This window comes from Lathamus discolor, chromosome 3, assembly GCF_037157495.1.
Source record: "Lathamus discolor isolate bLatDis1 chromosome 3, bLatDis1.hap1, whole genome shotgun sequence".
In the NCBI taxonomy this organism is placed as follows: Eukaryota; Metazoa; Chordata; class Aves; order Psittaciformes; family Psittacidae; genus Lathamus; species Lathamus discolor.
Window position 1 is genome coordinate 114,192,318 of NC_088886.1, and position 15,434 is coordinate 114,207,751.

At 38.8% G+C, this 15,434-nt stretch overlaps 1 long non-coding RNA gene across 2 annotated transcripts in view; it reads left to right on the top strand.

Annotated features, from left to right (window-relative positions):
• The first annotated feature begins 2,330 nt into the window (after window positions 1-2,330).
• Window positions 2,331-15,434, top strand: part of LOC136011198 (uncharacterized) — a 104,573-nt gene continuing 91,469 nt past the window's right edge. For both annotated transcript variants that reach the window (XR_010611279.1, XR_010611280.1), the window contains exon 1: window positions 2,331-2,474. This is a non-coding gene — a long non-coding RNA (uncharacterized LOC136011198). The remainder of the gene's footprint in view (window positions 2,475-15,434) is intronic.

Consider the following 15,434-nt stretch of genomic DNA (forward strand, 5'->3'; position numbering starts at 1 on the left):
TTAATCTGAGGCACAAAAATAAAATGAAACTATGGGTGTTCTGAACTGTGCTAATTGCATTTTGCAATTATGGGGATCTGACTCATAAAAGTACCAGACTGAGACCATGCAAAATCATACAAAAAAGAAAACAGAACATTTGGAATTAACTTTTTGAAAGGTTAAACTTTCCTAAGAAAGGGAAACCACACATATCTGGGGGGTGGGGGTGGGGGTGGGGGGGGCTGGGAATGCAGACTACTCTTAGAGCAGAGAGACCTCAAAATTTAGCTCAAAGGTGGAGCAAAGACAGACAAAGATATGGAGCTTGTACTTACTATGACAGCTGGTCAAACATTGGTATTCCTTGGTGTATGAAGAGGATGCCAGAAATGTGACGGATGACATAGTAAGGGTACTGGCATACTATAAGGAGACACTGAGGAAAATCAGCATTATTAGTTTAAAGTATGTTATGGGAGCCTTGTTGGAAAAGTGACCAGTTCTGTCAGTTTGAGGGAAGAACACTTTATTAAGCTTAGCTTGAGTAAACTCTGTTAGAAGAGGTTTTAGTATTATAAATGCTTTTAAACAAAACTTTTTAGAAAGCCATTGATAGTAAAATCCAGGACTTGTGTAAAACACAGGGTTGATGCTATTGAAATTATCTCAGTTAAACAAAGTTTTGAATAGGTTAAATCGCTTTTAAAGGAGTATTGTCTGCCATGAAATACCAGGATTCATCCAATGCGTATGCTGTGAAAGAGCAGGGGCATGAAAAACTCAACAAGGACATAGAAGTTGTCCTTCTGCAGAGGTCCTCTGGACTGAGCATTGAAAGAAGCTGGAAAAGCTCAGCTTCCCCATAATACATACTCTTAAAAAGATTTTGTTGTAAGGTAGAAGCTAAAAGGTCAATCATGACAGGCTCATTTCTCTAGGAAATAGTAGGGGAAACACAATAGGCAGATAGATCACTTACTGCAGGTAAATACCCAGCAGATTTGGGGACCTAACAGGATATGCATAAAGGAGACAATTTTCCATTACTTAAAAAGGAAAAAAACATGGGAGATGACTGATAACCAAACATTTTTTCTGCTACTGGATACCCCAGCAGTGATCTCACAGGTCACTATGTGCGTGTACACATTTAGCGGGCTCTTTAAGAAAAAGTTAGAAAAAGGAAAAAAAAGGTCATTTGGGTTGTGACTCAGCACTTGAAGTAGATGGCAAAGGCAAATACATGATTTTTTTAACCCCTGTAGGTATTATAAAGTGTGATGTTTATAAAAGGCATTTTGATACCACTGATACATCTTGAAAAAAAAATTTCTTCATTACAAAGAACCTTGTTAGGTTCTTTAGCCCTGTTGGGCTAAAGGAGGAAAATGTAAATAACTCAGAGATAATCTAGGGTAGAAACAGCTAAAGGAGAGATCTGCACGCGGGAGCAATGAGTGAGACGACTGTTTGTGTGCTCCCCAGCTAATGAGGAGAAGAGAGTTTCTTCCTGCTGGGGAAATTTCTGTTTTCCTTTCTTGCCTCAACTAGCAGCCAGGAGCATTCCCAGAGAAGGTGTCCAGAGAAAATTCTGTCACAGAAAATTCAGTGCATCACTGTCAGTCACTGCATTTGTTGGGGAGACTGGACCCCTCCATGCTATCAGACACATACTTAATATATAGATACACAATAGTCAATCACGTGGCCCTCTGGAGTTAATAAAGAGGCTGAGGTCCTGAGGATTCAGCTGTGGGTCATTTTTGTAGCCCCACCTCAAATTCATTGCCATGTCCTTGCCTCTCTTTCGCATCATGGCCCCCAGAGCTGGATGTATATTGCACAGAAGTCTTTACAGTGTTATTCAGGGAGATGGGTCCCTTCAACAGTTGTACTTCATACACAACTCTTTATATTATAAACTAGGAATCAGGCTAGCACTGCATAGGAAAAGCTTGTGGCCTTATTTGATCTAAAAAGGATTATTCCTGCTTTTAAGTAGGTCACTGCTAGTGGAAAACAATAAAAAACTAGGAGAATATGAAAATACTTTGTTATAGCTACGGTAATTAAAACCCTCTCAAGCTCTATAGACACCTGAAGGACATTTACTGTTTGCAGACCTGACTGCTAATGGAATTGAAAACGTGGTTAATATACTCTGGAGCTCAAAATTAAGTACATCAGAAGTAAAAGCCTATGGGCTGACTCAGGCTGGGGCTGGCTCTAGGGTGATGCTGCTCACCTGAAGGAGTGATAATGTATGAGCAGCAGCTGGGGGCTGGGGTTACTGGTGGGCAGTTAGCTATCATCTCCAGTGCAACTAGTCTAGGTATTGTGGAAGGAGGGAGTGCTGTATATGTGGCTCTTGGATGGCTAAAAAAGCTCTCCTGTGTGTCAGCACATTCCCGTAACATCTGAGTGTAAAGGATCCTGGAGAGCCACTGCCACCATCTCACTGTCTGTTACTTGCAGCTTCATGGCTTGTCAGGGTAAGCTTGATGCAGCTTTCTTTTTTCTGATGGTTTTGGTGCATCATGTGGATTTCAGTGTGGTCGTTGGTCTTATTCTGGAGCATTTGGATTAAACTTTTACTGTGTTAATAATACAGAGAGCTGTGAAGCTGTGGTATGGCCTTGAGACAGAATTTTGTGGTGAACTTGCACAGGTTTCTTCTTTAGTGTGTGGGACCAAAAGGGGACCAAAAGACTTTAAATTTGGCAAAGTCAGGTTTTATTGTAATGATACCAGAAATATTCTGAAATAGAGAACTTTCAGTAGCCATGGATGGCAGAAATGATTGTTTTTTGTGTACTTGTTGGCTGTTTCTTGCTTCTAGGCTTGGTTTTGGCTGAGTGGCTCTCAGGAGTTGGTCTGTGCAGTGCTGAAAAGGCTTTTAGGAAATTTTCTTATGATCATGCTAGGTTTAGTCCCTGGCTCCTCCCGTGTCCCCCTTGTCATCCTCTGCAACATCACCACCGATCTCTGAACTTCTCTGCCCCAGCTCAGTTGTCTGGCTGCTCCCAAGTGCTTTCTTGAGGTTTCTCTATGATGTGTTGCTTTAAAGGTTAATTTAATGTGTTCATTGTGAGCTTGAGTTTGTCAATTAAAAAACTGAAATATTAAAGACATTTTGGCTGAATCCAATGTGAACAGAGATACAGTGCTTATTGCTGCAACTCTTAATGGAAAATGTACAGCCAAAAGTATAAATGAAATGCGGAGAGCTTTGGGTATGAAGCTGAAGATCCAGGGAAAGGGGTCTCTAGAAAAATCAGGCTTGAGTTTCTTGCCCTGAACAAAAGGAAAGAAAACCAAACCTGCCCTTCTAGACGGATCTTCTAATTTTCCTGCAGTAGACTGCTTCGATATAGATGAGTATGGTAATGTACATCTAATCTGGTTTTTGCTAAATAGGATGCAAGTGATATGTAATGATGAATCAAATATCAGCATGAATTTGCAGTTTCTAATGGCTTTGGAATTTGTTTCAATGTATTAATGCTGGTTGCTACTAATTGTTTAATGGAAAAAGGCATTAAATTCAATTGCAACTTGAAAAAGTTGCAAAATCCTGATTTCTGCTTAGTTTTGCCCAAGTGCTGTAGCAATGAGGGATATGCTCTGTTTACATATCATTTTGTCAGCTGTAAACAGAACAAGAGCTCTGCTGTGACAGAGGTGGGGAAGCTGCAGCACCATAGGAATGTACAGCTTGACAAGAGGAGAGATGACTCTTGGGTCAGGGGGTTACTGTTTTCTTGAATGTGATGCAGTGCCTGCTTCTGATGGGAGCTAATGGTGTTATACTACTACCAGAATGAAGGGGCTATTTCAGAAAGATCAGCCAGTCTAAGTGCTAGTTACAACCAGAGGAAAAACCCATAGTATTTTAAACTGCATGTGTTACACAAAATATTTCTGTTGTTGAGTTTTGGCTGGGGCAGAGAGCATGGGACTGTGATGCTAGAAATTGTAAAGGTTTTGGCAGTCTAAACTTCTTGTGATAAGGTAGGCTAGCATGTGAGCTTGCAAAATTTTAGCCTTTTCTTTGGTAGTTCCCTGAAAGTGGGGTCAGCTGGTATGGACTATCTCAAGAGATGCACCTGGGCTGCTACTACATGATAAATACTTAACCTGTGGCACATTTGTCTCTGTATGGTACTCTGCTGGGGTGGTTGAACCCTGTATCATTTGCCTTTGATACAAGGGTGCTGAAGGCCTGCGGTAGAGCTGTTTTGTTGCACGGAGGCGTATGCCTGCGGAGGGAAAGAGCTGCTATTCCCAGATGGGGGAACTGCTATGCTGTACTGAATTCAACAGAGAACTTATGATTTGCAGCAGCTGTGGACATGGAAATAATTAAAACATACATTTTCCATAACTGCTTGAGTTCTTTTCTAGATACATGACAATCAGTGGAGTTCACTGGAGGCTCTGGCTGCTGTTTGTCTGTGCTGTAGTCTTGAGTGACCTAAGCTATTTATCAGTAGCAGCAAGTTGTTAGTCATTCTCGTAAGTATCCTGAACAAAATGTGCCAGCTAAACTGCACTCAGCAAGAGTGGGGGAAGGAAAAAAAAAACCCAACAAAAAAGCAAACAAAACCCCCTTGAAACCTGACCTGACTGTTATGGGAGACGATTATTATAGTTCTTCACTTGCAAATTTTCCATTTGTGTTAAGTTGCTTCCCACAGCCTCTCACTGTCACATTCATTCAAAAGCCAGAATGGCATTGATAGAGTTCAGCGTTTTGGCTCGTTCACCCCATTTCTGCCTGGAGACTGGATCTACAGGATGTAACAGAAATCTTCAACCAAAATTCTGCCCTCCCAGTTGTCCTTTTTTACTTGAGAGTGCTACTTAGACTTTCCTTGTTCTCCTTTTGTTTGAAGTCAAATACATTCTAAAAAACAAAACACTTGAAATGGCAATTTGGGAGCTTCCCCCTTGCAGATCTCTTCTTCCTTCAGATGCTCGTAAAAATAGAAAACCAAACCAAAACAAAAGAAAAAAAAACACCTCAAAAACTATACAGCTTAAAAAAAATCCTGGTTTGACGCTTTCATCAGTTGTCCAGAGGAGGGCCATGAAGATGCTCTGAGGGCTGGTGCACCTCTCCTATGGAGACAGGCTGAGAGAGATACTTGGGATTGTTCAGCCTGGAGAAGAAAAAGGCTTCAAGGAGACATTAGAGCAGGTTCCAGTGCCTAAATGGGCCAACATGAAAGCTGGAGAGGGGTTTTTTACAGGGCAGGTAGGGATAGGGCAAGAGGGAATGACTTTAAACTGACTGATCAGGTAGTGGGTAGAAGTTACTCAAAAATTGTGGGCGTGTGAGGCACAGGCACAGGGCAGCTGTGGCTGCCCCATCCCTGGCAGTGTTCAAGGCCAGGTTGAATGGGGCTTTGAGCAACCTGGTCTAGTGAAAGGTGTCCCTGCCCGTGGCAGGGGGTTTGGAACTATGTGGTCTTTAAAGTTTCTTCCAACCCAAAGTGTTCTGTAATTTTATGAACTTTAAAGCAATGCAGAGTGAGGCTATATAATTTTTACAAATTAGTTTGGTTTGCTTGCAGCTGGTTATCATCCTGTACTATAGTATTAATATTACATTACAGAGCATTGTGCCGTTTTCTAGATGTTATCATTGTGGCCTTTTAGTTAAGAATTAACACTACTGTTACAGCAGCTACAAGGAAATGCACTCCCACTCATTGCTGTGATAAGATGCCTCACATCCTCCTCCTCAAAATGGTTTCCTTAGTGTTCCACTTCTCTGATGGAGACCTATTTGCAGCAATAACAATTTTCAAAAAGAAACTAATATAACATGCTTTATTTTTCTTAAGGTTATGTTTTCCTCCCAACAAAACTGTCACTGAAACTAGTAGCCACATTTAGTAGAAATGATTAGAGATGTGTGACAAGTTTATAGCAGAACGCATAGCAAAACTGGAAATATTTTTCTTTTCATCAGCTGTATGAAGAGCAAGGTGGTGGGGGAACACCAGCGTATTTTTCTCTCCCTTTCTGCCTGACAGAATATTTCAAATTGTAAGATACAGGAGTATAACTTCTGGATAATGTTTTTGTTCAAGTGTAAGCAAATTTTTTTAATAAAGAAGGCACATTCTTGATGTTAATCAGATGTCAGTGCCATCGATTAGCATCATTAATCAATAGGGATGAGATATTTTGGCTTATAATAACAAAAAGTGCAGAAAAAAATTACTGTTCATTTTACAGCAATTCGTAGGTCAGAAATTTTGAGTAGAGAAGATAAAGGGTTTGTCACATAATAGGCATGTTGAATTTAAAAATAAGAACAGAAAAACCTCCCAGCAGATCAGTCTAGAAATGTATAAAGGTTTAGCTAGAACAAATATTCAGTAATTCAGTGGCTTATCCAGATCAACTTGAAATATGTTAATAAAAGAAAGGAAAAAAGTTGTATGGGTTTAGATTTCATATGCAAGAGATTTGATCAGCAGTAAATGTACTGAAAATAAAGGCTACTTTCTGCTTATTCCTGGTCTTACTTCAAAAATGGACTCTATCCCCGCTGGGTAAATTGTGCCCCTAATAATCAGAAGGAACTAATAGTATAACCTTGGTATTGTCTTCTCACATCGAGGGTTGTAGGTGATTTCTTCTGGGAAAATTTTCACAACGTATATATTGGGGATTTTTTGTTTGTTTGTGTGTGCATTTTTTTATTTTTTCACTTTTTCTAGTTCCATTAATTTATGGAAAATAATTTTATTTTGGAACTAAATAGTGAGCAGTGTCCTTCAGAGATGTAGGTGTCTTAGTTGGTGACCTGGTCAAGTGCACTGTGCACATTGAACAAGGTAAAACAGCAGGATGCGTGGTGTTCAAGGTCCTCTTCCCATACAGAAAAGTGTGACACCCAGTTGGTGTAAATCCCATTATTCAGGGTTGGCAGATACCTTTATACTCAGCTTCCATTTGCAAGTACCTGCTTTTCAAATCTGGTGTGTAAAGCTAGACTAAAACTGTTGTAGCATTCACAGAATCTTCCACTTTTGGCAGAGGATTTTAATTCATTACACTTTCTTCATTTAGTGTCCATGATGCTCTCTCCTCCTTTTGCCAATCTATGTGGAAGGCAAACACCTAGCTGAAATCTCCATTTACAGCTGTATGACAGAGATCTCTATGTCTTGTGCTCACAAGAAATGCATACACAGGTAAAGATGGGAGCCCTGTGCTCCCCTGAGAGGGAATAAAGCTGCTTATGTTAGAGTGCCTCAACAAAATAAGGCATCAAGTGTTTTTGGTGTTTCTTTAGTGTTTCTTTGTTGTTTAAATCACTGTCTACCAGTGTTTACTTTTCTCTAGTTTATAATGGAATATATAATTTAACTTTAGGTCAAGAGAAAAGGCAATAGCTGTTTGGTACCTAGTAATAGTGTTTCTTCAAGGCAAGCACTCTGTCGAATAATGAAACCATTATTTGGCTATTGCTTACAGATTGCATGGTTTAGATGAATATTCTTTAAAACGGCTTTTGAACAACAGGTTTAAAGTTGAAAACAGGTAAACTTGTATCTCGCAGATCAAATAGAAGGACCTGAACAGAGTTCATCCATATATTGGGATGAGGTTATCAGCAGCAGAATGGAAAAAGATTAGGGGTAAAGTATTAAGAGGCCTCAATCTAAAGTGAGCCAATGTTAAAATTATGTCTGGAAGTCATTTAAATCCCACAGTAGTGGTTAAATAGAGGAAAAGCTATAGTATTTAAGTTTTAAGGAGGATATTGGCCTATTGGTTGTTGGGTGGAGGGAATGTAAAGGTGTCAAACAACTTTGGGAAAATATAACACACACATACATGATATTAGATTGTTGTTAAATACCAGACCTTCCCTGGAGTTGCAGTGCTTTATTTGTGCTCCAGGAAAAGCTTATCAAGAGAAGTGTTTTGGGGTAGGGGTTCATTTGGAATAATGAATGTCTGAGTTGATATTCTAGGCTAGAAGTGGATTTCTCATTTTTATACTTCAGTTTTTATTGAAAAATATCTCAAGTGTTACAGTGGTGCAATAAGTTGAAAATCAGGTCCTGAACATGACACGCCATAAAGAAGATCTGTATAAGTTATAACAGTAATAACATATAAGCTGTGTTTTATCCCATGCTATTGCTTTTTTACATTTGGGAGAGTGGGGGGCAGCAAACACTGGAGCATAATGACTGTGTTTTGGTTTTAGCCTGTTTTTAACCGAATTTTCAGGAAAGTAACTGTAACAAAAACTGCTTTTTTTGTGAATTTGTAGTTTTCTATCATAGTGTGTCACCATGAGCTCTGTGATGATAAATGCAAATTTTGATTTGAACTGAGATCTGTTTAATCACAGAAACTATACGGTTTTACTCTTGTAGGTTTATGCAAATAAGGAAATGAAACTCATAAGGGGAGGTGACAAAATGAAAGAAAAATAAAGGAAGAGAGTATGTATGGTAGCTCAGCGTCATGGTTTCAATGGCCTAGGGAAAGGAAAGCTACTTTGGTGTTCCTCCTTTCGGAGGAATTGAAGAGACCCCCATCTCAAAGGCTATGCTAAAATGCCAGGTAAAGGTAGTATGTCATGATAGTAGTGTGCTGTGATCAATAATCTTCCGTCGATGAAGGGGTGCGGGATTATTTTTGACTCTGCTTCCTACCCTGAAAACCAGGATACTGTTTCTCATCTATTTTGCAAAGATGTTGTATTTACCAGGGAGTGCATGCAGAATGATTTTTGAAAGATGCTGTAGAGTGCAAAGGAATTATTGCATTGTTTTTATTCATGACTTGAGCTGGGTTTTAGTTGCATGCCTTTGTATGCTGCGTATTGGGTTTTTATAGCAACGTCTGTGTTCTCTGGGTACCTAAGCAGAGATTTTCATTTTAATACTACATAATTCAAATGCTGGATTCATACCAAATTCACCTCCTCCACACATTTTAACTGCATTATTAATAATAATATGGTTGATTGCTGATGCTATATATTTGTTTTCCAAAGAGCTCATTGAGAAGCTGGGTGTGTTAATAAGGTATGGTGTGTTTCTCCTGTGTTCTCAGCAAGGCTCCTGCCTGTAGCATGCAACTGGCACTGCCCATATTCTCTTTTCACTGCTACTAGGCAGAGCATGCAGGCATTTTCAATTCACTAGATCATTCACAAGTTACCTCCAACCCAACCCTGTCATTGCAATTCATCACACTTACAGTGTATGCTTTTATGTTCTGTATCTCACTGAAGTCTCATCACGCCAGGCCAGTGCCACAGGGTACTAGACAACAACAAAGATCTCAAGCGTAGTTTAAAAGGTAGCACTATAAAAGAGAAAAATAATGGCCACAATCACTGCTTTTCCCACAGATCCTGCAGCCTTTTTTTAATTTCAGGCTAAAGCTAAGTTGTATAAACTACTACCTTCCACACTGCCACGATATGCCCAGTATATCTAGCCCCCCATCCAGCAGGGCAGGAGGGAGGGAGAGAAGCCCTGATGCAGTATATCTGAAGGGAGTATACTGGGTACTGTTTCAGTGTGAAAAATGTTTGAGGAGACCCTGTCTAATCACCTTTTAACTAACACTGGGAGTTAGAATGGTGTTATGAATGGACATCTGGCTGTGTACAGTTCTCGGGTTTGCTGTGGATTTCTAGGGCATCCTTGGACAAACGATCAAAGATTGCTTTATCTCATGTTGGAAGCAGTGGAGTTACTGTACTCCTTTAAGGAAAAAAAAAGAACAAAATAGGTCTCCTTTTCCTCATCTGATAGTAAGTCATAATTTTCTCAATCCTTTCCAATCTGTTAGTTTAGGTACTTGAATTTGTGCCTTAGCATGTTTTCATGCAGTCCCTAACACAATGGTTTCTTGGTCTCGGGTGTGACCTTAGAGTTATAGAAACTTTATGGTAACTTATGTTAAGAGAAGCTGTTGCCTTGTCAAGTGTCTTCTATGAAGACTTAAGGATAGATTGTGCACTGCTTCCTCTCCTGGTGTCTCCAGTTGCTAGTCCCTCTTGTGACTTTGGTTAAATTTTTTTTTTCTGTCAGCATGGGTTAGGTCTGGTAATGATTTGGTTACATATACACCCATCTAAGTTTTGGCACAAAATACAGGTTGCAATTCCAGGATGAGGAATAGCTGCCTTGGGATTCCCTCTTAAATTTCTCCTTCCATTCACGAGTATGTTGAAGCTGCTTTCTTCAGATTGCAATAAATTCCTGTCTCGGGAGAAAGAGTTGAAGCTTAAACAGGTGCTGTACCACATGAGTGATGAGGGATTTCTGGGAGCAAGAACTTCAGTGGAGGTTGGAGGAGGGTGGCTGTCCTCAGGGACAGCATTTTCACCTCTGTCCCTGGGGATGTAGTGTTATATTCCTATATATACTATTATATATTCCTATATATACTATCTGCAGCAGATAGTGCTGCAGAAAGTACAGGAGGAGCCAGTTCATCAGAGATGTGCTTGTTAGTGGGTCTGCCCTGTTGCTAAATTCTATAGTAATTAAAGCCAATTGGCCATGCATCCTGTGCAGTAAGTTTATCTGCCTGGGTTTTCTTCAGTTGATACAACTGTAACGAGGCTTCCACTGTGACACCAGGGTGCAGAACAAGGTCCGCAGGCTCTGTCCTATCCAAGATGTGTTGCTCAGCACAGGAAGGGAGAAATGTCCCTGCGTTGTTGAGGAGACTGTGTCTCCTTGCTTCCCCTTTACCTCCCCTCCTTTTCATGCACATGTTGGTGCAGTCAGCATAGCTTTTGATACAGGTTTGTGTGCAGTCGTACTTGTAGAGCACCAAATCCAGGTGTGCGTACAGTGATATTGCCCAGCCTCAGCCCTGCTGTGACACCGTAAATTAAGTTTAAGCCCTGGATTATCCAGCATAGGCAAAGACTGTCACGGAGGTGATGGATTTTGGGAATCCTGTCGGGTCCTGTTGAAGGTAGTAAGAGCTTGTGTTTTTTTTGGTGGTTGGTTGGTTTTTTGTGGCCCCACTGAAGTGGGAGATGTGAACGTTACAATGTTAACTTTTATGTTGCATGAGGGGTTTTTTTTGTCTCCTGCAAAAGAGGAGGGTGGTTCTGGGACACCCTGCATTGGGTGTGTTTGTGCTCTGCCTTGAATTGTGGTGGGGGGTTCCTTTGCTTTGTTTCCTCCACCCTACTGGCATTTTGTGTGTATTTCCCTCATATAACAGACAGAGTGTTTCTGTAATGAGATTAAGCCTGGACTTTTCATTGCTGCCTCTCAAGTTTCTGTTAACATGTTCTCAGATTGTAGGCATCTGCTCAAATGCGCTTCCTGCAAACAGGCTCTGCTGCCCTCTCCCCTCCTGAAAAATTAGAGGATTGAAAAATGACAGTGCTGTTAAAGTCCTTGGGATCAGTTTCCCTAAGAGATGTAGAATCTCATTCCAGATAATATTCCAAAGATGCATTTTTTTATGATTTGGTCAACAATCGACAGGAAGAAAAGGTTAAATAGTAATGAGAAACTACTGTAATTGCGCTTTTGAGGACCAGTGCTGCAAGTGATTACACGCATGATTGAAAACCATACGTTGGCTCCACAAATACAGCTTGACCTACCTGTATATTTTCAATAAGAAGTAATGTCTCCTATTTCTAGCAGAAGAAAAAAGAACCAACAAAAAACCCTGCTGTTTTTAGCTATATACAAATGATAAAAGCAAAGACATCAAAGTGTGCAGCCTTTCAACTCATGCTCAATTAAAATAAAAGTTTGGTTGCTGTTTTAAACATTTATGGCTAACTAACTGTGACAGCATCTCAGCTCTGCAAATGGGATGATTCTGGATTGACTTTTGATCTGACTGACAGTTTCTTATACACTTCAGTGCTGGTTTATGGCATACAAGTCTGCATTTGAATCCACATGTGACTAATTAAAAACTGTTTATGGTTCGTATGTATACATTCACACAAGAATAAAAGCTTTTTTCTAGCTGGAGCCATGTTATTAATGAAAGAGATAATTTAACAAGGTGCTTCATATGCTGTTTTAAAAAAGTTTACAACAAAAACTAAAACAGTAAAAATATAAAAATCATATTTAGCAAGAATATATATGTTAATGTAATGATATACGTGAATCGTAACAATGGCGATCTCTTCCAAAAGCCCTCTAGATTGTTTTTTAATCCACCTGCCCCTCCCCCTCCCAACAGGAAAACAACAGGTTGAATGACACTTTTGTAGACTAAATTTACAGTTTATGGGAAGCTTCATTCTAGTTTCATTTTTAGCCTTTCTGCATAAAAAACTGACAGAAGAACATACATTTATGCTAATCTCTTCATCTACCTTTATCTTAAGGGCTCCCGACAGCACAAATGGTACTGTAGAATTTGTGCTACCAAATACATCTGGGGGTTTGGAGAGTCCGCAAAGAGAAGTGCTAGAATGAGTATGAATATAATAACATTTTCTTGATAAAATAATGCTTCCGTGTCACAGAAAATGAAACTGTCAGCATTCTTTTGTAGGCCTCTCTCAGGCTTAAGAAAGGGTCCTTGACAGTTTCAGCATTGCCTTTAAATATCTTATTGAAATGTAGATTAAGACTGTACATCTTATAATAGTTGGAAAGCCTTTTCATTTTAAGTCTTGTAGAAAAGCAAGTATTAAGTAAGCATTAACTTTAGCAGTTACATTTTAGCATTTTTCTCAGGTTGATCCCTCCTAGACCTAATATTTAGATTTATTTAAAAAGGCAGTAGATTACCTGACAGTATGGTAGTACAGCACTGTGCATTTCTGAGTCTCCATAAAGTAAGATTAGCTCTATCCTTTATTAGTGCCATCTCATGTATTTTACAAAGGTATCCTGTGTAGATGGATACTGCTATAATCAGTGATGCCTCAATGTTCTTGGTTTAGCATTTTTAAATGTTGATACTATAGTCTTATTTGTAATAAAAATAATATTGAAATTTGTTCTCTAAGCAAGGCTTTTCTGAGTCTTCTGTAACTCAGAAATAGTTATTATCTGGTTCTTTTAGTTTAATTATATAAAATATAGTTTAGTGTAGGTAGGATTTATCAGGCAGAATTCTATCTCTGCTTTCATTTTGGTATGTAAACAGTTTATTCACTGAATGTATAAAACAATGATATTTTAAATCACTTTATGGGTCTCAATTTCTGGGTGCTAATTTTGGACTCCTGGAGAGGAGCTTATTTTTCATAAAACTCTTTAGCCATCATTTTCAGAAAGTCAGTTTCTTGCAGGTGTTGGTGTCATGCTGTGACAGCAGAAAATTGAAAGTACCTGAAATTGTGCATCTCCAGTCTGTAGATGTAAATCTCCACTAGAACCCTAATATAAGGAATAAGCTCACAGGAATCTTTACTTAAAGGTAATGACCTAGATAAGACAAGGTAGTCTTGTGGGTTGTGTAAGAAATAATGATAATAACATGATGTATATAATGAGCTTGATTTTTGCAAAGCTTAGCTATCAGAAGGATAACTTTCAGCTGCACAAATGTGATATAGAGCTAATTGGAAGACAATAAACACGCTGTTAATACACTCTGACCTTTCAGAATGGGTCCCTGCTTATAAACAAATGCAAGAAATATAGTGCTTTAATGACAGTCTTGCAGATTCATACTTGCTGAATGTATATAAATAAATATTTGAATATAGATAAGCAAATATTAGCTGCGCCTCACATGAGATGGGAAATAGACAGCAGAAGAAAATAATTCATGAATGAAAAAAAGATACAGTCTGAGCAGTGCAGTAACTCAATTCAAAAGAATATTAAAACACTACATGGGGATTTCTTGAAGTCCTATGGTAGCTGTTAAGACCGTAGATAGCCAGCTTATAAAATGCAGGAATTTGTATGAAAGGTACTGCTAGGCATTTTCATGGTCTTTGGCAATGCTAAGGTATTCAAATATTCCGGAAGATTGTTTTTTCCTTTTTCTTTTCTTCTGAATGCTTAGTTGGACTTTCCTGTGAGGCCTACCCTTGAGTTCGTATATTTGAGCTCTGATTTTGGAATGATCCATCAAGAGCACAAGGAAGAAAAGTTTTGCTGGCATACTCTGTGGCCAGATGAAAACCTTCTGAAGATGGAAGGACTGGAAGGTATCGCTGTTTTTTAAATGGTGAAATGCGTATCTTTGGACATGGGATGTGTGTCAGTATATAAGGAAATAATCAGTTGGCTTTATAGGGCAGCTCTCCAGAACTTTACTGAGTACTAGACGTAATGTGCAAAGTTGAGAGGTTTTGTGTTTTTTGCAATTTTTCATATTCTTTTATTTTCTTGTTTCTGTATTCCTGCTATTCTTCAAAACCATAGTACTCCATATTTTATGTGTGAAAATGTAAGAAGCAAAAGATTAGTATCTTCTGTTTTACAGAGAATTGGTTGATTTGGATAGGAAGTAAAAATAAAGCAGTAAGATATTTTGGTGGATCTTATACTCTGGGAAAATGAATCTAGAGTGGGGTATTAAAGCTGTTCCAAATGAGTAACTGGGTCTTCAGACAACTTTCAGTCATGACTAATGAACAGAATTTTATGTAAGTTAACGTGAGATGACATGGAAGAGTGTAGTCTTGCATATGTTTAGATATGTAACTGTGCTCAGTCCTCTCAAAGGATTTTGTACCCCAAAGTGTAACACAGACTTATACACAGTAATGGGAAGAATGTTCAGTTTGGCGGTTTGCAAGGATTCGTGGAAAGTGTTGGTGGTTTGTTTTTGTTTGTTTGTTTGTTTTTTGTTTTTTTTTTTTTTTTGGGGGGGGGTGTTGGGTTGGGTTTTTTTTTGTTGTTTGGTTTGGTTTGGTTTTTTTTTGACCCTCAGCCTTGAAATGCATGTGAAAGTTTTCATTTGAAACAGCGTAACACTGGAATAGCACCAATAAAATCAGCGTGATTACTCTGGATTTACATTCAACAATATAAGAAAAGACTTTGGTTCCTTTTGATCTTACTTTGAGGTTCAAATAAAACTGAAAAGTTGAAATGAGGCACACTTAGAAATGCAGTGTTGTATTTGATAGCAAGCCAAAACCATGAAAAATAATTGAATTTCCCATAGTTTTGATAAAAACCCATAAATAGCTGCAAGTTCTCTCAAGCTGAGTCCAGAGATTTCCAGCAGCCAGATGTGAGGGATTCTTGAAAAACTTTGGGAATTCAGCAAATTTTGGAGGAACCTGGATTGAGATCTGTGTTTAATTACAGAATCAGAACCCAAGAAAGTTGTCTTATTTTCAGTTATGTAATAAACAAAATTTTAACCAAGGTCTCAACAGAACTGTAGCTTTTGGTGAATCCTGATGAATTATGCTGTGATCATTATATTTTATTACAAGCTATGCACTGAATGTGGTCAGAAATAATTTGTGGCAGTTACTAAAATAGGAA